The sequence below is a fragment of the Tenrec ecaudatus genome, chromosome 16, assembly GCF_050624435.1.
Source record: "Tenrec ecaudatus isolate mTenEca1 chromosome 16, mTenEca1.hap1, whole genome shotgun sequence".
Classification (NCBI taxonomy): domain Eukaryota; kingdom Metazoa; phylum Chordata; class Mammalia; order Afrosoricida; family Tenrecidae; genus Tenrec; species Tenrec ecaudatus.
In genome coordinates this window covers 38,639,252-38,666,613 of record NC_134545.1, presented here as the reverse complement: position 1 = coordinate 38,666,613, position 27,362 = coordinate 38,639,252, and the positions used below count along the sequence as shown (strand labels likewise).

General features: G+C 41.0%; 1 protein-coding gene across 1 annotated transcript in view; it reads left to right on the top strand.

Moving 5' to 3' along the window:
- LOC142428528 (thyrotropin-releasing hormone-degrading ectoenzyme-like) overlaps nucleotides 1-27,362 on the top strand; it is a 156,594-nt gene that overhangs the window by 66,869 nt on the left and 62,363 nt on the right. The window lies entirely within an intron of this gene.

Genomic DNA, 27,362 nt, shown 5'->3' with positions numbered 1-27,362 from the left:
AGTTTCATACTGAAGAAATTGGTACAGTTCTTCAATGTCTTCACCAGTAGCTTTAGTGTTAGTTTGTAAATTTGGATACAAGTTGTATTAACAGGACTTCCTGTAGATGTATAGATAATATTTTATCACGGACAACATTGTTCTTCAAGGGAGCGCTTCAAGTATTCTCTTTGATGATGAGTTTGACACTATCCCACTTCCCATAGCCAAATCACTACCTGATTCAAACTGATCAAAACCATTCCATTCAGCTCACGAATATGTAGGATATTGATCTCTGTGTGTTCCATTTCATTTTTGGTGACTTTCAACTTTACTAGATTCATACTCTGTTGTGGGGGAAGCCAGCCCCCCACAAATAATCATGGGTTCAGTAAGCACAGTTGTACTGTTGAGCTATATAAAGATTATAATAAAGTCATAGAGAAATGGGAGAGATGGGAGAGAGTAAAATAAAGAAGTCAGACACATTTCTTGGTAGCATGCTCACCTCCTGGATGGCCATGATCTCAACAGCCAGGTCCATGCACAGCGCGGGCAGAGAGGGCAGGAGGAAGATTTATTACTAACCAAGGCTTATATATCTTTTGGGGGTGTGCAAGCCCCCTAATTACAGGTAAAGACATATGTCACAGGAAAGGGTTGTACTATAGGTACTACAGTAATGAGGGAGACAATCTAGGGGTATACGCACAATAGGAAGGGGAGTTATTGGGGGTACACATGTGACAAGATGGGCAGATCCTAGACTCATGATGGTGGGCTAACCTTGATTGCCCTTGAGCTGCAGACTCCAAGCTTTCAGGGGAAGCATTCCATTGTCCCTAACAGCAGGGAGTGAGCCTCACCTGTGGTGGGACCAGACAGTAGTCTGATGGCTGAATGCCTTCAGGGCGGATATCTCTTAAGCATCTGACCTCCCACCATGTGCCTGCAAACAGCCTCTAATGTCTGGCATATCTTTGGGGGAGACAAAGCTGGGGAGAAGTCTTTTTTATATCCCACACTCTGTACATTCTATGTTCTAGTTATTAATTGATATTTGTAGCTCCTTCTTATTTTGATGCTCTGTCTGTAAATGAAGTTTCCCAAAGCTTTCCTCTATCCACATTATTATGGTGGACTCTGCCTTGAGAAGGCAGCTCTTCCTTATCTTATTTTGAGGGCCTTCCAAGGTGAGGGGCTCAGCTTCTGGCACTTTAGCGAGCAGTGTTCTTAATCCCTCAGCAGTGGGAGCCTGGTCCCCTTCAGGTACGCAGCTAACAGTGTTCCCCTCGTTATAGTGGTCAGTGGCTAATACCTGATTTCTGCTTTGGGGTCTCTGTGTGGGAATGCTCGCTGAAATGCGTTTCCTTTGGTGGCCCTGGCTGCATTTAAAGTACAGCGTCACAGCCACCGGTGAGTCGTCCATTATCTCAAACTGACACGCGAGGGGTGGGATCGCTCCTTCGGAGGAGCCTTATTCATTTCCCCGCTTACAGAGGCAAAGATGTTTCATAATGTGCACTGACCAGATGTGTCCAGTGAGAGGAGGTGCAAGAAGGTGGAGACCTTAAAGAAACAGATTTTAATTAGAGGGAATAGAGTTCGGAGGGGAGGGAGTCAGGGGCAGTGTCCGTATTTCTCCTTAATTCACATTAAGACTTCTATTGAGGAAGTGAGAATATGATGTGAACTTGAGGGTGGGACCCTCACAGGGGTAGGAGAGTTTCTGAAAAAATAAGTAGTGCTGGTCAGGCAAGTGAGTGAGTGAAAGAATGAACGATTGTTCTTATACCATTAACCCGTGCTGTTAACAAAAGTAATTAGGTTATGTGCACGAGTGATATTCTAAAATTATTAGTCTTTGGGAAATTGTCATTATTTTTTTGATCACCTATTAGAACACACTTACCAGAGATATTTCTTCTCAGAATTCAACGTCTACCCATCATGAAATTGCCAGTGTGGGAAACTGCTGAGACCACAATGAAGACATATCGTACAATCTCCACCCCCTTGCCATTGTTAACACTATTTATTTTCCTTTTAAAGCTCATTAAATCCAAGATGAAGCTAGCTTTTAGCAGTTATTCTCTTTTATCGGATTAATAGTAGAAAGAAAGAAAATGTAACACATAAAATTAACACCTAAGCTATTTGATTACCTATCAGGGTGAAATATAAAAGATATAGCTTTGACTTTCAAAAGATTGTTTGGGGAATTCGTTCTGCTCAGACTTCCCTTTCTGCTTGTCTCCCACACGTTTTCTCATCAGTTTTCTTGCTAGGAGTGTATGCAGGGCAAGCAGCCCAGTTTTAGTAATTGTGCGTGTTTTGGCTTTTGCCTAATCAACACCAGGCACTCTGGTTTTTGCATATTGACATACATTGTAAATTACCCAGGGGTATCAGAGAGGAAAAAACTGCTCTACTAGGTTTGAACAATGTCAGGTTATGAATTATATCATTCGAAGCCGAAATACTCCAACCCAATCTCGCAAATTCCATTCTGAATTTGATATGATTATAGTATGCTTTTGTGATGCTGTGTATAAGGAGGCTTCAAAAAGTTTTTTGACAAAATGGAAGTGAAAAATAATATAAAATTTCCATGAACTTCTTGGATCACCTCATATGGACACCTACTAAAATTAAATTCCTGTGAAGGCAGTCACTGATTGGGTGGGGTGCAGACTCAAGGAGATTTAAAATAGAAGCTGAGTGTTACTGACGCGTTCCAAGTAATTTCCTAATTTGGAATTTCTTTTCTGAAGTAGGGTCACTTATTACACATTAATGGGTCAAATTTAAGTTTGATCGATATTCTTTTCAGAAACAACGTTCCACTCATTTTCTTTGCAAATGCTGGCACTAAAGTGTTGTTACAGAGATATTTGTATATTTTCTTTTAGATTATCAGTGATTTAGTTCATTGTAATCATGGACAGACACAATAGGAGAATACTTTTTACTTTTATGACCTGGAGACTTTCATAGGCAAACAGACAATCTTTACCCTAGATACTTGTGAAATTTTATTAAATTTTCACCATGTTATATTTTAGAGAGAAATGGTACTACACATGAATCATAAGTGGTCTGGGTGAGAGATAAATTTGTTGAAATAGTTTAACCAGGCAAGATGAGATTGTAAGTGGGATGAAGTAATTTTACAGAGAGGAAAATTGTCCTTCTTTCTGACTTGCTTGCATTGCTATACTACGGTTTTTCAAGTGGCACAATCTCTAGAGTTTTTGCTATTGATGTAGCTTATAATTTGTATGAACATGTTTAATAATATCTAGTGTATTTTAAAACCTTAATTATATATGCATCTATATATGAGTCATAATCAACTGACAGTAAGAAATGTATGTATGTATATATATTTATATCATATATATAATTTCTGACATCCTAATTTTATGTCACTGGAAATATATATGAAAATATGAATACTAGTTTCAAAGTTCTTTTATAAAGTTCACATTTCAAAAATATTTATGGAAAGCTCACCAGATTCTTGTCTTTTGTTAGGCTTTGAGGTGCTAGCCCATATTTCCCTACTCACAGTTGACTGATTGGAAGTCTGATAGGAAACTAGAGACCGTTGTCAACTCTGCTGAAGCCAGCAGAGGGGATTATGGGAGGTTAAAGGTTAAATAAAAAACAAGGACAGAGTCCATCTAGGTCAGATAAATCCTTAGAGGCTTCAATTAATAAAAATAAAGATATTCAAGTTTTTAAAATTATGAAAATACCATTTGATTTAGAAATACATATTGGGTATGACTCAAGCAGAGTGGGAAATCAGAGTGACTGTAATTATAGTAAAACATTGAACCCATTTTTCCTTACAGGTTGGTAATGCCTACCTTTACCTACCAATTCCATGATAAGAAAGTGTATTACATTAAAACAAAGCATATAGAACTTATCAAAGAACATCAGTTTTTGAGGCTATTATACGTTGTTTCTGTTGTGCTTTACAGCTACATCATAGGGTGCAGCGCTAGTTGGTAGCATGTTGCATCTCCATTTTAAAGGAAAATAAGTAGTGGGAGTGAGTGGAACAGTCTCTCTGATTATCATTTGTTCCATTTGGATGGAAAAAGGAAGTTCTCTTCTGATTTATGCCTTGAAATAATGTTTTATTTATTCCATCTGTTTATCACAGAGGAGACGGATGGCTTGGGGCTTGTTACCCAAAGGAATCACTTGTCCTGCTTTCCCCCAGTTTGGTCTCATCAAAATTCAAGAACACTGGTGCGACAAGAGTAGGGTGTGGAGGGGACAGACAAGGGAAACAGGAGGGAAAGAGGAGAGATGGAAGTGGGGCTGTAGAAAAGATAAATGGTTTTGCTGTCAGTGCAGTGGAATGAAAATGAAATCAGCGTAGGCCATGTCCATTTCCCCCATCATTCCAAACCCCAAACACTGCTTTAAATAAAACATATTTCTTTTATTTCCCATTTCTTGCTTGCTAACTTAAAGATAAATGACTTGCTTGCAAGTGCAGTGAAAAGGAAATAAAATCAGTAACAGGCAGTGCCCAAAAATGCCCCAGCTGCTTAACGGTCTGGCCTTGAGCAATACACAGTTTTTATGGAAAAGTTTTACTATTCGGCTGTTAAGGAAACAAAAGCAACTCTCCCCAACTCAGGCCCCTAATCCTCAAAAAATAAAAGCAAAGACAAAATAAAATCTAAACCTCAACAAATCCGAGCAATCCAGAACCCTGCATGTCGTGTACGTAGGGTGGTGACATTAAGGGTACGAGAGGAGGTGTCCAGCCTGGAGCTGCGTGAGCACCATTCTGAGGCCACTGGTGCTCGCCCCTGTGATGGGCTAGCTGATGGTCATGCGCCTACAGCCAGAGGTCAGGTGCTGTAATTAGACCCAGGGGTGTTCCTAGGCAGGCAATTGGATATCGTTTGTGAGCAGCAGTTTGGAGCAGCCTCAAAGGTTGGTAATTAGGCAGCGAGGTAACTGAATCAACTAGAGAGTTACTGATATACAGGCCAGGACATGTGTTCAGAAGTAGAGTGAAAGCACTTTTAGATTAAATATATCTTAATAAAAATAATAGGAACCTTTAGCTAGTATCTCTTTGCTTGTCACTAAGCGAAGCGGTTTACACATATGATCTAATTCTTACAACTTGGTGATTTTCTGGGGCAGTATTTAGTGTGTAGTAGATTTATCTGGAGGGCTTTTCCCAACATAGATTCTTTGGTTCCACTCCCAGGGCTTTTAATTCAGAAAGTCTGGGATGGGGCCTGGGGGTTTGCCTTTTTAGATGGTTCCCAGGTGATGCTGCCACTGCATCTCTCAGGAGTGTATGTGGAGAACCATTGCCTACATAAACTTGTCTGTGGTTGTCGTAGCCAGGTTAACATTTGAGGAGTTTATATGCAGCATGTATTCTGTAGGCAGCTCGCATGTATTTTATCTCATTTACTATTTATAATGGCTTTGTGAGGTATCATGTGCTCCTTTCAACAGAGCCTCTTGGCTTTACAGAAGCTATAGTACTTGGCCAAAGCTATCGATCTAATAAGTAGGAAGCCGATTGATCTTTAAGTGCTGGTCTCTAAAACCCTTGTTGTAAGTACCACACCTCAGAATTTTGAGTGTCTTTTAAAATAAAAAAGAAAATACTTAAAAGAGTTCACCTGCCCGTATAGCCCACGCAAGGAATGAAAAACGCTCGGATGGTTACATTTCTTTACTCTGCATGGACAGTGCAAATACAAGACATTGAACTCGCAGGGAACTTTTTACACCAATAGAGCGCATTTCATGACTTTGCTCCTAAATAGACTAAATGTCTCTGATCTGAGATGCTTCCCATGCATTTTGCTCTCTTAGAGTGCCCTCAAAGACTGATGAGGTACACATTTCCTGAGGGGCAGAATAATGTCTGGTATGACTGAAGAAACTGGGCAAGACTTTATGGAGGAGGTAGGACTTGAGCGAGTGTAAGTGGGAAAGGGAGCAGGTGTGAAATGCTCGAGAGATGAACGGGCAGTTCAATAGATAAGTGCGATGAGAAACATGGCCCCAGCTAAGGGAATGGTGTAGAACAATGCAAGGGGATAGGGATGCGGAGTTAAATGTGGGTGACCTTGATGGCCAGCATGGGAAATTGGATGCAGAAATGATTTGATCAACCCTCAAGTTTCAATCTGTATGCTGAGCAAATAAGTTGAGAACCTGGACTCTAAGAAGAAAAACTTGCCATCAGGATTGGAGGAAGACTCATGAACAACTCTTGATATGCAGATGACGCAACATTGCTTGCTGAGAGCGAAGAGGACTTGAAAATGTTCACTGGTAAAGGAAGACAACGCCCTGCAGTAGACTGATGGTTGCCGGGGGCAAGGGAAGGGGCTGTGGGATGGAATAGGGAGTCAACAACAATGGGAACGAGAAGGAAGGAAAGGTTCCAAAATTGACTGTTGTCAGGACTGCACAAACCTTCACGTGGCTGAGTTATTGAACTGTACGTTAATTATAATGAAATGAAATTATAAAAAAGAAAGACAAAAATACTCACAAACAGGAAAAATCATAAGTAGAGAAAAGAAAGAAGTTGTCAAGGATTTCATTTTACTTGGATACACAATTAATATTCATGGAAGCAACAATCAAGAAATCTAATGACATATTGCTTGCATTGGTGAATCTGCACACGACCACTTTAAAGTTTCATTTTGAGGTCTAAGGCGTGACTTTGCGGTCTAAGCGATGGTCATTTCAGGTGGGTCCCATGCATGTGAAAGCTGAATGATGAGGACAGAAGATTGATGCCTTTGACTTTTGATATTGCTGAAGAATATTGAGAGTACCATGGACGGCCAGAAGAACGTACACGTTTGTCCTGGAAGAAGAGTAGCCATAATCCTCCTTAGGCCTTCATCTCATGGACGTTGGGCATGTTATCAGAAGAGACCAGTCCCCGGAAAAGGGCATCGTTTTTGTAAAGCAGTGAGTCAGTGGCAAAGAGGACGACCCGAACAAGGTGGATTTACACAGTGACTGCATCAATGGGCTCAAACAGCAAACACACGACGATGGAGCAAGACTGGGCAGTGTTCCGTTCTGTTGGGTGTAGAGTTGCCTCAGCAGCGTCTAGCAGCAGCACACACAGGAAAGAGCCCTGGTGGTGTAGTGGTTAAGTGCTCACTGTTAACCAAAGGTCACAGACTGAACCCACCATGTGGTCTGCAGGTAAAAAGACTTGATCTGTTCCTGGGGATGTTCGGTTCAAGGAAGTAATGACCGTAGTCAAAGGCTTTACTTTCTTCACAGCCTCATTTGTTTCTGTTTACTTTGCTAGTTCTAGGGGAGCACGTCAATTATCTTTTTTTCCTTTAAATAATTTGCTTTATCTGTTTTTAATTTTTTTTGAACAGTTTTATTGGCATATAATGCACATATCATACCCTTCAGTAATTCAGCCATCTTAAGAGGAGTTGTACAATCCTCATCACCGTTTTAAAATATTTTCTTTTTTGTTGTACTCATTGTCATTAGCTTCCCATTTGCCCCAGCCTCTCCAGCCGTACCCTCAAGAAACTATTAATACTGTGTCTATAGATTTGTATATCCTAGATTTCATATGCAGAAAAACATACAAAACAACACCGCCAAAGCTAACAACAATAACAAAGGAAAACAGAGAAAAACTTCAGTTGAAAAGGGGATAGAAAATAGAACTAGAACACAAAGGAGCTCAAATGATAAGGTGTTTTAAATGACCATTTTAAGTGAGCTTCATCTGCGCTGACCTATTTCCCATTGCACTCTGGATGAGAATAAGGCTGTTCACAGCCCTGATCTGTGCTCTGAGAGGATTCACTGGCAGCTCTGTCCATGAATATTGTCTCTTCACTTAAAAAAAAAAAAAAAACTGAAAAAACTGGACAATGTGTCAAAAGGGTAATCAAATGATAAGATATTACATTTTAACCTAAATATACCCACCATAATCAACCTTACGGTGCTCTTTGTCGGATAACAAGTCTATTCATATCCCTCGACTATGGTCAGAGGGGACTCAGGAGAAGCTTATTCCACACGTGGGCTCTGCAAGTGGATTTGGACTTCTACTCTCAGCACAGCCTTCTGCAAACCAGGCAGGTGTTCAGAACTTGGCTCTGAGACCAGGAGGGGAGGGAACACCTTTAGAAAGATTTGAGTTTTATTGCTTACCATTTTTTTGAATCACACAGTCTGGTTTGCTTCTTCTATGTGGACTTCGTTGGCCACTTACTTACATGGCTGCTTGTTTGAAGACAAGCCTTTAAGACTCCAGATGTGAGTCTTTCTGATTGCCAGACACTATCTAGTTTTTTCGTTTTTACCACACTTTGCTCTTACATCCTTATCTTCAGTGATCTCTTCATGTGGATGAGCATCCAGCGGGGCCATGTCATAAAAGCTAATTGTTCTTAGATCCGGGCTGGCATTAAGTGCAAGCTCCAGATCCATTCATGTCTCTATGGTTAATACATGTCTCTGGTTCACCTTAGAGACATCGTTATCATTTTATGATACAGAACAGGGGCATCAGACAAATCTATTAATAGTGTCATTCATTTGTTCACTAGAATCAAAAACACCATCGAGCAAAGGAAATTACTCAAGTATAGGCTAGCTAAGACCAACAGTACATAAATTGTTGATTTGCACATGTTGAACTCTTAAGTGACTGGACACTACATACTCAATGGAGGTTGGCACCAGGGTAAATTTTCAATAATATTCATTCCTCACAGCATAACCAGGGCTACCAGATTAATGCATGTCATAATCATGAAAAGAGGACATTAAAATAGTAAGTATGCGGTAGTCTTGGACCACCGTTAATTACACACCTTCCTTTTTTATCTCTTCCTCAGCACCTACTTCAGAGCAAAGCATTTTAGTTGAACTCTGAGCAGAATGAAGATTATTGGAATCACGGATACACCTAATACAAATTACATCAGAAACTGTAGATTGTCTGAATATTTACCAAATATATTGGTGCTGTGCTGAACCTGGCGGCACATTGGTGGCGCTTATAGTTCAAGCCATGCAGTTGCTCCACAGGAGAAAGACGAAGCAGTCTGTTTCTGTAAATCTTTCCACCTTGGAAACCCCGTGGAGCAACTGTCCTCCATCACTGTTAGTCCGAATCAATAGCCCCAGGTTGAGTTTTGCTCTGTGTTTATCAGAAAGAAAGTTTTAGCAGATAGAAAGTTATCTGAATGAGAGAATGTTAAATCATAGGAATTTGAATTAGAAGAGAATGAATCAAAGATGATTACACATTGGGATGCTAACCACAAGGGCTGCAGGTCCACAGGAGAAAGCTGAAAGTTACTATTCCCGTGAAGGCTTCAGTCCTAGAAACTCCCAGGGACAGGGACAGCTCCACCCTGTCCTAGAATGCCATTATGTGTTGGAGTCGACTCAGTGGCAGTGAATGAGAATCAGAGTGAACATAATTCAGATCCACTTAGGAAACAAGGCAATTTGGAAAGTCTCTGGAATTTGTGACATTAAGAAGGTTAAAACAGTAGTGTGGTACTAAAGCATTCTTGCTCTAGGCATTAAAAGCAGAAGGATATAGATTGAAGGGCCCAGGTAATGGGGAAATTCACAAGCATTAATGATTAGCTCCGTTTGTGTCCTTAGTGAACCATGTCTGACCCTCTTGTCCATGTAGCCTAAATATACTTCAAGTGATGGGAAATAGGGATAAAAATATCTTCATACCATTTTTTAGGGTCAGTGATTTTGCACTGAGGTATAGATGAAATGTATCTTGTTCATTGTTTATTTACATCATATTTTGAATAGACAATATTGGAAAAATTTTCCTTTAGGAACAGGTTTTTTTATAAATAAAAAAATGAAAATATTACATTGGATAATTCAAACACAAGTGTTGATGCACATAGAGAAATAGTGTTTTATGGTTCAGTTGTTTGGAGACTAAAGTCAACCTTTGATTTTTTTATCTAGTGGAATGGGTACAATTCTGGGTTTACAGAGGCCTCTGGACGGTTTTCCTAATTATTTTCTCTTCTTCTAATCTTTGTAAAGGAGAAGGAGAACTGAGGTCGTTCGCTCCGCCTCTCCAGCGTGGATTGTATCTCAAGGGGTCTGGTATAAAATAATCACATTCCGATGCTCACAGAGAGCAGAAATCTCTGTAACGTTTGTTGTTCAGCAAATCATTCGTCATCCTGATTGCCTCAGTCGGCACTTTGCTCATTTGTAGATTTTTCCTTTCTTGCCAGAATTTTGCCTTAGTAAAAATGACTTAGGGTGTAGTTATAAGGTTCACTCTGATTCTTCATGATAGAACAGGTACAAGAACTGTGTATTTCCAAATCCACTCCCACTCAGATTCTGTTATTGTGACTATGTGTTGCTTAGAGCTTGCCAGTCATAGAGTGTTGACTTTATATTCTGCCGAGGATGACATCTGTGCTCTGGCAAGAAAGTTTAGGGAACATTAAGACTGCACAGCCCTAAATGACATTTTATATTTACTTTATGAGGAATTAATTTTTGGACTACAGATATGAAATCCAGATAAACTGATGAGCACATATACATATGAAATGATTCTGGCATCTAGAGATATTTTATTTCAGCGCCTTTTTTGTTGGTATTTTGAAGTCTTTTGTGAAAAATTGCAAAATTTTGAAAGTATAATAACTTTTGGGGTTTCATGATAACAGCATCTATGTAACCATTATCTATAGTTCGGCTTTTAGAAAATTAAAACTGTTCATTGAATTGAGTTAAGAAGCATAAAAGCAGAGCGAGTGCAAAGAGAATGAGGAGGAAGAAGCAGTGCGCGCGTGCCCCTGTTCATTCCCCAGAAACCGGCTCAGTGCAACCACCCACCCACCGCCCTTGAGTCGCTCTGACTCAATCTTATGTAGGTTTTCTGAGGCTGTCAATCTTTATAGAAACGGTCTCAACTTTCTCCTGTGGAGATCTGGTGGGTTTGAACTGCCAACCTTGTTGGTGGCAGGCTAACTCTAATGTGACCCTGTTCAACGAACAGTGAATAAATACAGCATGGATGGAAGCCCCAGAATTCTGGGCTGCAGCTAAGAACCTGGGAGTTGGGGTGACTCCAGCAGCAGGGACGATGAGGACCAGCGATGGCAAAGCAGCCGAGAGAACCTTCCCACTAACGTTGTATGACTCCTTCTTCACAGCCATTTTGAGCTGGGATTGGGCAGTCCTCCAGAGAAGGGACATCAAAGAGAAACTCACCTGAATAAGCTGTCACCTGGTATGTTAAAGCAGTGTGGATTGGTGATAGGAATTCATAGGCCTTGAACCTGAGAGGGGTTAACAGGAGGCTGTGCCGCTACGAGAGAACACTTGAATCTTGCTGAGGTTCGAGACAAATGGACAGCAGGACAGGGAGGAACTGCAAGCAGCAGGGTCGGGGGAAGAGTCCACACCGTTACTGACACAGAGAGAAGGAGCCAGCTTTTGGTCTACTGTGAGACACCATCGGAGAGCCTGTAAAGGGGTACTCAGGAGGGTAAAGGGGCACCCATGAGGGAAAGAAAGAGCCCTCTAGTCTTTGCCCTGGAAAGTCAAGCCCTGTTGCTTACATCACAGTCCAGGCAGCTAAATATTCCCGTCATTTCCATATATACCTGTTGTCTTTCTGAATTCAAGCATCCGGAACTGAATCAGCACTGAATAATGACTTCTTTCAGGAAAAGATAGCTAGTCCATGGCTGCTCTCTTGATTCGGATACACAGGGACCTGTGGACAGAGTGCAGCACCCCGCTGGTTTCCAAGGCAGGGGTCTTTCCCCACGCAGAGGCTGTTGAGTGTGGACCCGAGTCTTTTGATTGGCACCTGGTTATTTGACCTTGGTGCTACCAGGTCAGTCAATCAGAGACAGTTCCCACCGAAAACTAGAGTATGACATTTAAAGTTAAAAAAGAAATAGGAAAATGACCAAGGTTTAACTAAAAATAGTAAAGCACGCAGAATTACAAGAGAAGGATCAATCAAAAGAAAAGCATGGAGGAGAGAGATTTTATCCTATGAGGTCAGACTACTGCCAAGAATCAATCATTTTCAGACCGTGGTGCTAAATGTGTTTGGAGGAAGCAAAAGTCACAGAAAACAATGGAAGGAGTGTATTGGAAAGTGGATTATTAAAGATACAATTAGGTTAAAAATGTATCACCTTACCACTTGATCTCCCTTTTGAGCCTTTTAAAATTAGAACAAATTTAAACTAAACTAAGTACAACAAGGTTTTTTAATATTTCGACTGAGATAGAAATATATCAAGTAAGTAATTGGATGAATGGTTTCCTCATGGCACAGTGGGGGAGGTTGTAGGGAAATGGCGAGCTAATGACAATGGATACACGAGGTAAATGTTCTGAAATTGATTGTGGTGATGATTGTATTACTTTTAAAAAATATGATTGAATTATTGTATTATATGTGAATTATATGCTAGTGAAATGGTTAAAAAAGAAAATGGAGGAACAAAATGAGAGATTCAACAAGGAAACTGAAACTTAAAAAAGAAAGAAAATTGGAAAACAAGGCAAAGTAGTAATATAATAGGAGAGAGACCATAGTAGAGGTCAACAGACAAACTGTAGAATGAGTGAATTAAAAGACAAAATAACAAGCCTCAAGAACAAGAAACAAAAGAAAAGGTAATATTTGATTTAATTAGGAATCAGTCTAATATAGACATTCCAGAACTCTATAGTAATAGTAAAGACATAGATATTATTTTTCAAGCGATAACCATAGAGATGATCAGAACTGAACAGAGAAACAAATACGAGAAGCTACATGAGCAGAACTTTGAGCAGGAATCAGAGGAGGGATGACATTGATGTTGCTGGATCTTAGATGAAAGAAAACATCCTTACCAGTAGTTTACTTGTGTTTTATTGATGTGAGAATGGCGAGACTTAGTTTTGTGTACTCTGAACATGTCACCAGTAGAGACTGGTTCCTGAAAAAGCACAATGTGATAGTTAGGGGTTTTTTTTTTTTGTTTGTACCTGGCTCCTGTAAGAAGATGTGGGTGGAGGATAGCCTGCCAGCCAGGTTGCAACTTGATGACCTCCTTAGGAGGTGCGATGAAATAAATGGCTGCCTGGAGACCGGCGCCTCTTTCTCTTTCCTTTCACCTTCCTGCTGGTGAGTCACTATGAGAACTCTCGGATCCACGGCCATTGGAACCACGAGACTTTGCACCCACCGGCCTGTGATCTTCTTGCATTCTGCATCATGGCATGTGACTGCATGAGTCCAATGAGGGACTTACGGACTCGTGTCGGCACAGTGAAAAAGCAGAAGGCCCTCACAGAGATTAACTGACACAGTGACTGCAACAATGACCTTGAAAAGAACAATTGTGAGGACAGTGGAAGACCAGGCAGTGTGTCCTTCTGTTGTACACAGGTCACTCTGAGTGGAATTTACACCACAGCCAACAACAACAACCAACAGCCACAACCGCCCAACTACCCAACCACAACCAGTCACCCCGCCCAAACCAACTGCAACCAAACACAATCCATGGATGTCAACCAAAAGAGACAAAGATTAACTCCCAGCCGTCTTCTAATAAAACTCTTCAAAACCAAAGCAAAAGAATTCGGAAAGCAGCAAGAGACAAAGATCAGTGTAACTTACTGAGAAGCATTCATAGAATCAGTGTACATACCCCCCAGCAATTTTAGACAATGGAACAAAATGTATAAATTATTAAACAAAAATGATCTCTAACTAAGAATCCTCTACCCAGAAAGATGTCACTTAAAAACAAGTGTGGAAAATCAAGATATTTTCCGCAACCAAATGCTCTGGGAATTCGCCACTACCAGGCCAACGCTGCAAGTATGAAGAGAATGCACCAAGGGAACAGCAAGGCCATCACATAATTGCCTGGATTTATGCACTGCAAGAGGCAACATGAAACAAACTTCTAACTAGGATCACAATACTTTGTTCCATGTAGAATGGGAGAGAAATGGGGAGCAGAATGCCTAGACTTTCTTTGTTTGGCTGGCAAGCAGAAGATGGAAACCAAAATAAGAGAGTCAAGTGTTGTCTGTGGGTCACTGGAAGAAATAACTGCCTTCAGCACACAAGAAGGTGCCCTGGTGGCATAAGGGTAATCCATTTGTTGCTAACTACCAGGTCAGCAGTTTGAAACCAACAGCCACTCTGTAAGCGAAAGAAGGGGCTTCCTTCTCCCATAAAGAGTTAGGGTCTGTGAAATGCACAGTGACAGTTCTACCCTGTCCTTGTAGGGTCACTGTGAGCTGGAATAGACTCAATAGCAGTGAGTTTGGTTTTGGGTTTGGTATTATGCAGACCAATTCCAACATTGTGGCAACCGGTTTTGCAGACTCACCCCCCAACCCCCAGATTATACACAATCTGAGTACAGGGATAATATGGTAATCATGGAGGTTTGCCCCATCATACCTTATATGTTAGGAATTGAAGACAAACATTAGAATGAGATTATTAAAAAAAATTTTTTTTAGTAAAACCCTTCCGCGGACCCATGGTGGCAATTTATTATGCTCTGTTTTATGTCAGTGGTAGCCATTTTTTAAACCAAAAATTGGTGATCATTATTTAATGAGTGGGCAGAATATTTGAAATCCAAGCTCCCTTGAAAAACTTAAGGCAGATATACGATGACCACATCTTTACTTATTTTGAGGAATAGGCTTATGAACTATTATTTAAAGAATAATAACAGTGAGCAAGTGGAATAATACATTTAACTCATTTTTCCCTAGAAGACAGAAAATTTGCAAATTCAGTGTTTTTTTAGAGACATAAGCACATTTAGAGCAATCAGAAATGAAAGTAACTATAAAGGATGGAGGGTGGGGAGAGCATTTATGGTGAGGTTGGAGTTGCCATTGATTTTAGATGCCAATAAAAGGGGAGAGAGCGTGACACATGTTAAGAGCTCACATTTGTTATACCTTCTACAACCCCAGAGACAGGTTTTATTGTGCCCATTTCCCCATGGGAAACATTCGTTCAGAGATGTTACCTGATTTGAAAGCCCGTGCTGTTCTGCTCCATACTGTCTTCTGTTCAGTCACTGTAAAATCCCAGGCCAACCAACGTCAATCAGGATCTAATTGAATCCCTCTTATTCCTCAACTTAGTCATATTAACTATCTGTGAATGGAAATGTCACGAGAATTTCTTGAGCGTCCTTTCAAGATCTTTAATAACATCATTTTTCAGAACTGAATGAAGAGTTTTCTTCTCTGGGAAACTGCACTTCCTCAGGCTTAGTTAGTGACCTATAATATGTTGTTGCTGTGCTTGTTATGTGCTACTGAGTCAATTGTGACCCACAAGGACCTCACGGGACCCCGTAAAGCTGTCCATACAGCGTTGTCTGTCGTCTTTATAGAGCAAATGGCCTGGTAGTTCTTTTGTGGAGCAATGGGGTGGGTTCAAACTACCGCCCTTTCAGTTAGCAACCAAACCCCTCACTCTTTTCATTACTAGGGCGAATTCTATTATTTGTTGCCGTGTCGTTAGATTAGTTTTATCTCTCTGTGCCTGTCTCTCCCACAAAACTCTCAACTCCTCCGATGCTTACTATTAAAGAGTGGCCCATAACACGGCAGCCTCAGGATCATTTAGGAGCACTAAGAAAAACAGACTCTCAAAGTCTTTCCCGGATCTGTTGTTGGTATTGTGGGTTGCCAATTTAATGGAGCACAGAGCAACCTATGTACAACAGGTGAAACGCAGTCCAGTTCTGGGTTACCCTGAAACACTGTTATCTTGGAACCCACTGTGTAGACTTCTGTGAGAATCGGTCTGTGTTGACCAGGGACCGGACCTTCTGGATCACATGTCCAGAGTACGCGAGACAAAGCCTTTTCATCCTTGCATCTAAAGAGCATTCTGCCTGTACTTCTTCTGAGGCAAACTTGTTTTTGTTCTGGAAGTCCATGGTTCTTTCAGTATCCTTCACCAACACCATGATTTATAGGCATCAATTCTTATTTATTGCTCGGTTTTTACATACACGAGCTAATGGAAAAGAATATGGCTTGAGTCAGGCACACCTTAGTCCTCAAAGTTAGCTCTTTAGCACTTTAAAGAACTCTTTTTGCAAAAGATTGCCCCAATGTAATAGATCATTTGATTTTTTGATTGATGCTCCGATGGACATTGATTATCGGTACAAATAAAATGAAAGCCTTGAGAACATGAATCTTTTCTCAGTTTATCATGATGTTGACTTGGGTCCATTGTTTTCTTCACATGGATTTGCAGTCTGCTGAAGGCTACACTCTGATCTTCATTAGGAAGTGTTCCAAGTCCTCTTCACTTTCAGCAAGCAAGCTTATCTCATTTATATATTGCAGGTTGTCAGTCTACTTCCAGTCCTGACGCCATATTCTTTAAAACATCCAGAATCTCAGATTACTTGCTCAGGACACAGATGGAATAGACACAACCCAGACACATTTCCCTTCTGCTCTAAACCTCACAGCATTCCGTTGTTCTGTTCTAACAGTTGCCTTGTGGTCTCTGACAGCTTCTGCATGCCTTCCGTGAAGTGTTCTGCAGTGGTCATTGTTTGCAGTGTTCTCCATAATTTGTTAGGATGCTCACAGTCAAATGCTTCTGTGTAGTCAATAAAATACAGGTAAATAAGCTTCTGGTCTTCTCTGCTTCTTGCCAGGATCCCCCGACTCCCCCAATGGCGTCTCTAATTCAGCATCGTCTTTGGGACGCAGCTTGAGCTTGGCAGCTTTCTGTCCACTCACTGCTGCAGCCATGGTTGAATTATCTTCAGTAAAGCTTTAACTGCATGTGATACTCGAAGGGGCACTGAATGATTTAATGTGGTTCTTCTGGCCAAAGTCTCTAACTCCCATAAACAACCTTTCCATGCATGGGTCTGGTAAGAAGGTGGGGATAATACTGATCAGATTCACTTGTGAGTCATTGAAAACAGGATTCCTGGGAGTGCCATCCTGCTGTGTATCACCTGAGAAGGAAGAGTAGGGATGTCCTTATCAGCAGGACGCAAGAGTGGACCAGAGATGACTGCATAGGGTCCTTCTGGATACAGATGACAGTTATCGCAGCAGAGGGGCAGCTGTCACACCAGGAGCTAGAGCATGAGAGGGGAGGGCTGGGTTTCCGAGCTGAGATTAGGGCTGTTGTTCAGGAGGCAGACTTCTCCAGTGGGGCACCTCTGGGTTCTTAAAAGAGCTGGGTTGCTGATCCATAGAGCTTGAGCTGACTGCCTTTGGATTGAGGGTTACAGCAAAAGGGTACGCCAATTTGGCCGTATTAACAGACCTGTGACTTTGTCACACACATGTCCTGGTTAGCAACTACCCTGAGCACCTCTTATGGGCATTACAATTTGTTAACTTCTTTAATAAATCATTTAATCGTGGATTTGGTCTCTGAGTTGCTGTGTAGCCACTTCAATGGATATTGGAATCTAGAGAAGTAAAATAGAGAACGCTAAGACAATTCAATATTAAAGATATTGTTTGATAATGTAGGTACAAGGGGGCTTTAAAAAGTTAGTGGAAATTCATTTTCCTAATCTCTTTTCTTTTTCACAAACTTTTGAAAAGCCTGGTATTCAATTGGCTCACCTTTCTTTGGAATGGGAACAAATAGGCATCTTTTCAGGCTGTAGTCTGGTTACTATCTTCCAAACAGATAGCCATCTTCTAAACAGATGTGTGAGTGTGTCCAGGGTTGGAGCCATTTATTGAAACTTCTGAATGGGTGTGTCATTAGTTTCTTAGTGCTGTCAGTTCTTGATTATATTTTTGTTGTTCAGTATCTGGTCTATGATGTTGGTGTGATATTGCCAGGTCATCTTTGATTTATTACAACACTATATGTAGCAGAACACTATCTGGTCTTGCACCATCTCCATAATTGTCATGGATGAGCCCATTGTAACAGCCATTCTGGAAAGCCATCTTTTGTAGGGTTTCCCTCTTGTTTTGCCGAATCTTTCAATATTATGACTGAACCCTTTCCTTTTCAGTTCTTTCAACTTGAAAAATATTGGGTATGTTTTTCCTTCTTAGTTGTTTATTTCCAGGTGTTTGAATTTTTCATGATAACAACCTCTAGGTTTTGAAACCTTCTGTGTAACTCTTTTGATTCAGCATCTCTCTATTGGCTTTAGCTACCATTCTGTGCCCCAAAGCACATTTCCGGGTCCCCTCTGTTTTTAATTTTTAAAAATTTTTCTGACTTTGCCTTTTTAATGTATGGTATCCTTGATATGATCCCACAACTCATCTGGTCTAATGTGTCCTATCTATTTTTGAGATGGCCTTTTAAATCCACGCTCTATTTTGGCTTTCATGGATTTCTTTTTTCAGCTTCAACTTGAACTTGCATATGAGCCATTGATGATCTCTTTTCATGGCTGTTCCTTGACGTTGTTTTGTCTAATGAAATTGAACTTTTTCCATCTTGTCTTTACACAGATAAAGTTGATTGATTCTTGTGTATTCTAACCAACCATTTCCACGTGTGTAGTTTATTCTGTTTAAAAAAGGCATTTCAATGAATAGGTAATTGGTCTTGAAATGTTTTATCAAACAATATTCAGCATTTTTTCTATGACCAAAGTCATATTTTTAAACTGATTTTTCTTTGTTCTCAACTTTCACATCTAATCCCCTCAGACCTACTTAGAATTGCACTTTAATGAAATCTCTAGATGTTTTACCTATACTTTACAGGTTGCTAAATGCCATGTTATTACATGGTGAGCACTCATTTGAGCAAATAGAATATATATACATATATACATATATATACATACATACATACATGCAGTAGACCCACTGTTACTGTGTTTCTTCCTTTGGATAGTTGTGGGCAGTGCTATTCTAAAACGTTGGTCACCTGGAGCTCAGTGCACATTAAGTCCTTACTTTCCTTCCCCCCCCTCTGAGCCTGAGGACCACTGATATACATTCTACGCTGTACATTTGCCTACTTTATTGCTTATTTAGGTGGGATGGTGCAACACCTGTCATTTTCTCTCTGGGTTATTTCACTTTGCAGAATGCTTTCTAAGTTCATCTATTGTAGTATGTGTATGTTAACTTCATTTATGTGTATGGAGTAAGTAATATTCCATCATATGTGTGTACCTTCTTTGGGTGAGACACATAGTTGTCAGTTAATAATTACAAGGCTGGCTGTCTGAAATTATCAAGAAACTCTGCAGAAGAAAACCCTGCCAGTCTATTTCTGTAAAATTTCAGCCATGGAAAACTCTATGGAACAAACTTCCCCTCTGACATCCACAGGGTCCCCATGAGCCAGCGTAGATGACAGCAGATTTCATAGGTATGCACAGACATTTTGCTTATCCATTCATTTGTTGACAGGCATTTTGGTTGTTTCGAGTTTTTACTATTATGACTAATGCTACAATGAACATTGGTATATAAGTATCAGTGTCCTGCTTTTAATTTTTTGAACATATGCCTAGGAGTGGAATTGCTGTCTTATGTGGTCATTGCATTTTTTAAAATACTTTTATTGGGGACTCTTACATCCCTTATCACGATCCGTACATTCATCCAGTGTGCCAAGCACATTTGCACATATGCCGCCACCATCATTCTCAAGGCATTCTATTCCCAATTGAACCCCTGATATCAGCTCCCCATTTCTTCCCCTACCTCCCCTCCGCACCCACCCTCACAAACCCTTGATAAGTTATAGATTATTATTTCCATATCTTACCTTGTCCCCCGTCATTCCTCACCCACTTTTCCATTATTTGTCCCCCTTGGAGGGGGTTCTTGTTGATCATTGTGATTGATTCCCCCTTTCTTCCCCCACTATCCCCTAATCCTCCTGGTATCGCCACTCTCATTGTTGGCCCTGAGGGTTTATCTATCCTGGATTCCCTGTGTTTGGGGCTTTTATCTATAGCAGTTGGCATGCTCTGGTCTAATCCAATTTGTAAGGTAGAATTGAGGTCATGATAGTGGGGTGAAGGAAACACCAAAGAACTAGAGAAAAGTTGTGTGTTTCATTGGTGCCACACTGCACCCTGACTGACTCATCTCTTCCCTATGACCCCTCATTTTTAACTTTTTGTGAAGCCACAAATCCAATTTCTTTTTCTTGTGTTTAGGAGGGTTGGACACTGGCTCCCTGGGGTGGTTAGAGGCATGCTTCAGAAGTGTTGATTGGCAGAGGTCTAATCCCTCCACTGCTGGGGGGTCTGAGCTATATGGTCTGTGGGACAAAGGAGAGTCCTTCTTCTTATGCAGGGCCGAGTAACTATAGCCACATGTCAACTCTTCTGCGCCAATATGTCCTGGGCAGGAGCAACCAACTCTCAACACAAAGCTGTTTTGATGCCAAGAAGTGGGAATAGAGAAGTAAATCTAAAACTTCATTTTTAGAGCTCCTTCAGAGATGACGAATATTTCCTCTCCTTAATTATTTATGGTGTTACCTTGGTGGTATTTATAGAGTGTGATCAGCTTCCCTCCTTGATGCTCATTCTGGAGACTGTGTAAATTTAGTTTCCCCGAGTGTGTCTCATATGTCTTTTCCATGGAGCCAAGACTGACATGCATTCTATCTCCCTTTACTGACGCTGTGATTTATCTTCATTGTTACTAAAGTGCTGGGGTCAGAAGAGCTCCAGCTTATGGTCTTTGGCTGGTTTAGATTCACGGCTATCTGCCCGATTGTTTTAAATGCCTTTCATAAGAGACATATCTGAAAGTTGCATGCAGATTTCTTTTATTATTTTCTTTTGCCAGTCTATGCAAACTTTGAAATGTCATAGAGTGGGTAAGTGTACCATTGTCCTGCTGCATGCACTTAACTATGGTTAAGCACAACACTAATAAGCCTTTTAGGTAGGTCTGCAGTGGGAGCTGACCTGCTACTCCCAGGGACAGAGGAGATGCGTTTTTTTTCTGTCAGCATGTACAGTTCACAGTCTTGGAGATCCTGGAAGTAGTTTGACTCTGTCCTACAGTGTCACGATGAGTCAGAATTGATTCAACAGTGGCTGCTTTGTTTTTTGGATTAGTTTTAAACAGGATGAAACAGACTATAGGAGAAGCAGGATGTGTGTGTGTGTGTGTGTGTGTGTGTGTGTGTGTGTGTGTGTGAGAGAGAGAGAGAGAGAGAGAGAGAGAGAGAGAGAGAGAGAGATATCAAGGTATCAAGGTTTGGTTTTAATATGACTGATAGATATTTGAGTGGAGGTATCAGTTGGCAGCTGCATTTACAAATCTGAAATTGTAGGGAAAGTCTTCAGTTTTAATATCTGAAAACTAGATATGATATATGATTAGCAAGATCTTAAGTGTAGACAGCCTGTGGAAGAAGCCTATGGCTTGCAATCCGGATCTCTCTACCATTGAGGGAAGAAAGAGGAGGAGCCAGCCAAACTTGGGAGTGCTTAAGTGGGAATAGAAGTCAAGTAACAAAAGTGTTTCAAAGAGAACACATGATCGCCTGTCCCAAGCACTGCTGACAGGGCAAGCATGCATTGTGAAGTCATTAGTAGGGTACTTTTGGTGCGTCTAGTTCTGGTAGACTGTTGGGGGCCCAGGTGGTGCTTTGGGCTGACTACCAACCACAGTGTCAGGGCTTCAAACGCATCAACTGCTTCATGGAGGCAAGTTGAGGCTTTCTGCACCCTTGAAGATTTACAGCCTTGGAAACCCAACATGGAGTTGGAATCAACTCAGTGACATTGGATTTAGTGTTGGTTTTCTGGGTATAAAAGCCTGGTTAATGAACTGTGAAAAGAATTGTATGAGCCCCAATAAATTGTTAAAATTAAAAAAAAAAAAAAAAGCCTGGTTGTAGTTCATGAGCAACTTAAAAGCAGGGGATATACGTTTCAAAACACCCCATTTATAATTGTCTCTATATTATATGCCCACTTTCATGCTGGTTCATATTACATTTTATGTTGTTTATTATAATATAGGAAACTCTTTTGAGTATCATTGATATAAAAGGGAATGGAAATATGGGACAATAATTGGAGGAACAGAGGTTAAGGGTTTTTCGGTTTTTAATTTTAACAAAGGAGACAAAACAGAGTATATGCCTACCGAGGAGAATGATCCAGGAGGCAGGCATCAGTTGGTGATGCAGGAAACGGGGAAGGCATTTTGGCAGTGACGTCTTTGTTCAAGTAAAAGGGGATGGAATAAGGACTTGGCCTTGGACAAGAGATTAATCAGTTGATCTGTTGGAATGAGAGGAAAAGCAAAAGATGCCCTTTTGATGTTCATATTGTCCTTTTGCTGTTAATCTGTGTGTCATTTAAGATGCCGTGAAGAGTAGTGGTGCTACAACACAGCTTACGCACCGGGATGGCTTTGACAAGTTCGTTTATTTTCTCATGGTTTCAGGGCTAGAAGTCAGAACTCAAAATGCCAGATCTAGGGGAAGGCTTTCTTCCTCTGTTGACTCTAAGACAAAGTCCTTGTCTGCCCTCAGCATCTGTGGGCTTGGCATTCCTTGGAGATTTCCATCTGTATGGACATCCCTCTTTCCCTGAATCTAGGCTCTCAGGGCAGGGATCCCGGTGAAAAAGACACACTCTGCTGGCTTTTCTTTCACTGTGGTGGGGAGGGTCCTCTCTCTCTCTTCTTATCTCCCCGGAGGATTCTCCTGACACTGGACGAGGGGCCTTATCTTGACTAGGGCTGTTGCCTCCCACTGAATCCTGCCTCGGTGACATAACAAACATAACATAATCCTCATCACCATGACCTAGTCCAGCTTCAGCTATACATAGAAGATCACGAAGTGGGGGAGTAATAAAATCACAATACAGGAAATCATGATCCAGCCAAGCTCACCCATCTTTTGAGGATACACAACTTAATCCATGCCATTACTTATCAACATCTAGGCACTGCTATGAAGTGCATGGTATGAATCTAGTCAATTCTGACTCACACTGACCTTATAGGACAGAGCAGAATTGCCACTTTTGGTTTCCAAGGCTGTAAATCTTTACAGGAACCAAAAACTTATCTTTTTTCCATTGGAGCGGCTGGTGAGTTCAAACTTCAGACCTCGAGGGCTACGCACTCTGTGGTCTTGTTTTATTTGTAGGCTCCCGTAAAGTGCCTGGTACACAGCAGGCATGCAATACATGTTGGAATGAATAAATGAAGACACTGCTTCTATGTCTTATTTCCTCACCTGGAATTGGATCATTTCCATCAATTCTTAACAACCAGATTGACTCAATCATGCTTTTCTTGTCTGGTCCTGCAGATAGCTTGACAGACTGGTGGAGTTGATTGATAGAAATAGCTGCATTTTTACCAAAATCGGTGATGGTGCTTAAGATTAAAATCAGTGACCCTTACTCTGTCATTTTGTAGTGGTCCTAGTTATAGTTTTAACTTGAATTTATTAGTTACTTCATTTCAAACCTTCTGAAAGCTATATATTTTTCTCATGATACATTTGCCATTTATATCACAGGAAAATGTTACTTGTACAATGTGTTTGCTGGACAGAGTGGATTCCAAGGACACTCATATATGTGTAAGAGAGCTTTATATCAAGAAGTAATTCTGCATAAATAAAATATCCCAGTATAGTCCTGATAAAGTCCTTATGTCCAATACTAGTCTGTAAGTCTGATCTTAGTCCATAAATTCCTCTTCAGACTCACACAGCTGCAAGCAATGATGCAAAATGCAGGAAGATCACAGGCTGGTAGGTGACAAGTCTTGTGGATCAAATGGTGGTAGAAGCATCACAGGGCTCTGGAAGGTCTCTGAGTGGCTTGCCAGCAGGAGGGTAAAGGCAGAGGGAAAGAGAAAAAGAGAGAGCGAGAGAGAGCGAGAGCGAGAGCGAGAGCGAGAGCGAGAGCGAGAGAGAGAGAGAGAGAGAGAGAGAGAGAGAGAGAGAGAGAGAGAGCGAGCGAGCCCAGGATCCTTCATATGAGAAGACCATGCCCAACAGGAGGCATCATCAGGCTGTGACCTGATTGACAGACTGGACTCCACCCCTACATTTTCATATCTTCAAGTTGATATGAAAATAATGTAACTAAAAAATACAAATACTAAATTACTGAATATATGTTAAGCTTTTTAATAATGATGATTATATTATCTCTGATCTTTGTACCTTAATGCTTTGTACCTCACTTAACTAGAGACCATGTTTTCTTCATCATTAAATAAAAAATACTTAGCCTTGACCATGGTACAAAATTCCCCCCAAAGAACAAAACACCCACTGCCATTGAGTCATTTCTCTCTCTCAATCTCTCACACACACATGCACACCTGCTCCTCCTGTAGTCTTTTTCATCCCTATTAAAAATAATCAAAAAACTAAACCAACTGCCATTGAGTAATTCTGATTCATAGTGACCCTGCGGGACAGAGAGGCAGGCAGTGTCCCTTAGAATTTCCGAGGCTGTAAACCTCAATGGAAGCAGATGGCCTCATGCTGCTCCTGAAGTGTGAGTTTGAAGTGGTGACCTCTCAGTTAGCTGGTGGCTTTGAACCACTGACCTTTTTGTGAGCAGTCCACCACTTCTCGGATTATTATGGCACCGAGCACGTGCTAATTAAATATCTGTTGACAGTGAATTAGTTTCTATGACAGTTGCTGTTGTATAGGCTAGATCCCCTTCCCTATTTGATGTCCCTATTGCTCCGTTTTAGTGATTTTACTCCTAACTGCTCACACCTGAGAGTCCCAAAACACGAGCAATTGACTAGGGGAGCTCCTTGCCCAGCTGTCTCAAGAACAGGAAGTGCCTGAGGTTTTATGCCCGCCCTTAGCAGTGAGCAGCCAATGAGGCCTGATCCAGGCTCATGGGAGCCAGCCAATCACGCAGGACACACTTTCCAGATCATCGAGGCCCTTGTGGGTCAGTCTGTGCTCCAGATTTCACCTGAAATTGCAGCCTCGCTTGGATTCTCACGTTTCTGGATGCTGCTTTGCCTATTCCCTCGGAGGTATCTCCTGGGCACGCCTCTTTCCTGATCACCCACACACCCTACTTGTCTTGTGGCCTATCTCTTGGGAATTCCACCTAAAATACCGAATGTATACAGAATAGTTGATGCCAGGCACAGCAGGGACTCGGAATGACTGCATCTCCCCGAGTGTCAAGAGTGGCATGTGCTGCTCTTTCAGATGGGCTTTCCTGAGAGTGTCGGCTTTCTACCGCTGCCGACTAAATCTGTGGTGACTGGACCCAATTTTATATCTAACTTAGTTGCTGCATGAGAAGCAGCTTCATCATTTTAGTAGTTAATTGTTATTGAATTCATTGCAGATATCTTGACTGATTTGTGGAATTGATTGATGGAAGAGGTTATATTTCTGTCAGCCATTTTTGTTGGAAATGTGTTAGTCAGTAAATCTGGTATTGAATTATAGGTCTTTCAAGCTAAAGTCAAAATGTGTTTTCCTCGATTTTCTAGGCTTTTAGATTGTACTTATATCTTGACTGTACAGATAGTTTGCGATTGGCTCACCCCTACCCAGAAATTCTGTTGAAGGAAGTCCCGAGGAACGACTTCCAGACGAATTACCGTGATACACTTCTATGGAGCGGGTCTGCTCTGGGACATATCGAGCTGCTGCTTCAGAATTGACTTAAGAGCAGCTGCTTTGGTTTTCCCTTCTCTCTCCTTTTAATATAGATGGTAAAGAGTCACCTGTACAATCATGTGTTATATTGCGATGGGGTAGGCTAGGGTGTCTAAAGAAACAAAACCAATGACATAGATTGTTTATGGATTTGAAATCAGAAAAAAAAAAACCCTTGATATCAAGAAACAATTTCACATCAAGAATGCATCCCAGCTGAGGCAGGCGGATGAAACAGAACAAGTACCTTTAGCGGAAGCAGGGGGATCACAGGTGGGCGCAGAGTCCTGTGGATCCAGGGTTGGTGGGAAATGGCAGGGTGTTGAAACATGCAGGGTCTGCAGTCCACATGGGGCTGACGCTAGAGGCAGACACAATCTTGGCAAGCAGGGAAGGCGGCGGGTTGGAGAAAGAAGTTCTTGCTGTTCGCTTATAAAAAGCCACGCCCCCAAGGAGGCGTCACTAGGCGACTACATGATTGACAGGTTTGACTCCACCCCTGCCTCCACAAAAGTACCAAGTTAGTATAAGATCTAACCATTACACATGGACTACAGTTTTCCTTTGTAGTCTTTATGAACATAAATATCCATTTACATATACTAAATAAAATATTTTATACTGATTTGGGAAAATCACCAGTAAGAAAATAAATCCTTTTATCTGTAAAATGGGATTGGGAATAGGTGTTTTAGAATTGAAAAACACTGTAGAACTATCTGGTGGCAAACACCTTTATTTTATAAATGAGCACATTTGAGACCCAAGCAGGTTAAGTAATTTGCTCACCAGCATCCCACGTTCTTAGTGGCAGAGTTGGACTAAAATCCAACTCCCAGGACACTGCTCTCCACTGCTGTACAAAATACACATTTCTTATTCACACAATTGATATGAGGATTAGGGACCACATCTGTGAAAAATAGACTTAGCCTTTGGAAAGAAGGATGCTGGATAGCTTTATGAAAGCTTTATGGAAACTAATCTCATTTTAGCCTTTTCTGTACAATTGTTAGTTTTGTTCAGTTTTATGTTACTTGCCTTAGGATCCTTCTTGGCTGAGGACTAGATAATATACAGTGCTTGATTTAAAATCCATATTAAGGGTCCAGATTGTGCTGGAATATGAATGATGTTCAGCTGGGTTTGAGCCAGGAGCACTTGCAGAGTGCCCACCAGAATGAGGATTGTTGATGTCCAGGCAAGAATTTTCTATCCCTGGTTTGCAGATTGGGAACAAGACAGGTTTTTTCCAAAGAAAAGAAGGGGGCATAAATTATATTTCTGCCCTGCTCAGTAATACTTTCAAAGTTTGTTATAATATGTCTTTAACAAACCATGAATTTTCTCTCCTGCTGAGCCACCGTATCCTGACTATTTTCAGCATCGTTAGGGACCCATTATATTAATCCACCATACCTTCAAATCTCTAACAGGCGCACATAAGTGATCACTTTGAATATTTATTTTGAAGCAAGGTATAGAATTGTTCTCTTTGTCGTCTTGCAAAGGGAGGAAATTGTAACTTGCTCACCTTGGTTACTTCAATTGTTGTAGTTTGATTCTTTCAATTACAAAGTGCCTTGATATAATGGACAAAGGATATTGTTTAATTTTTGTAGTCCTTGAAGTAATTTGTGTAGGTTCATATTTGCACGATAGATACAACTTGAGACCA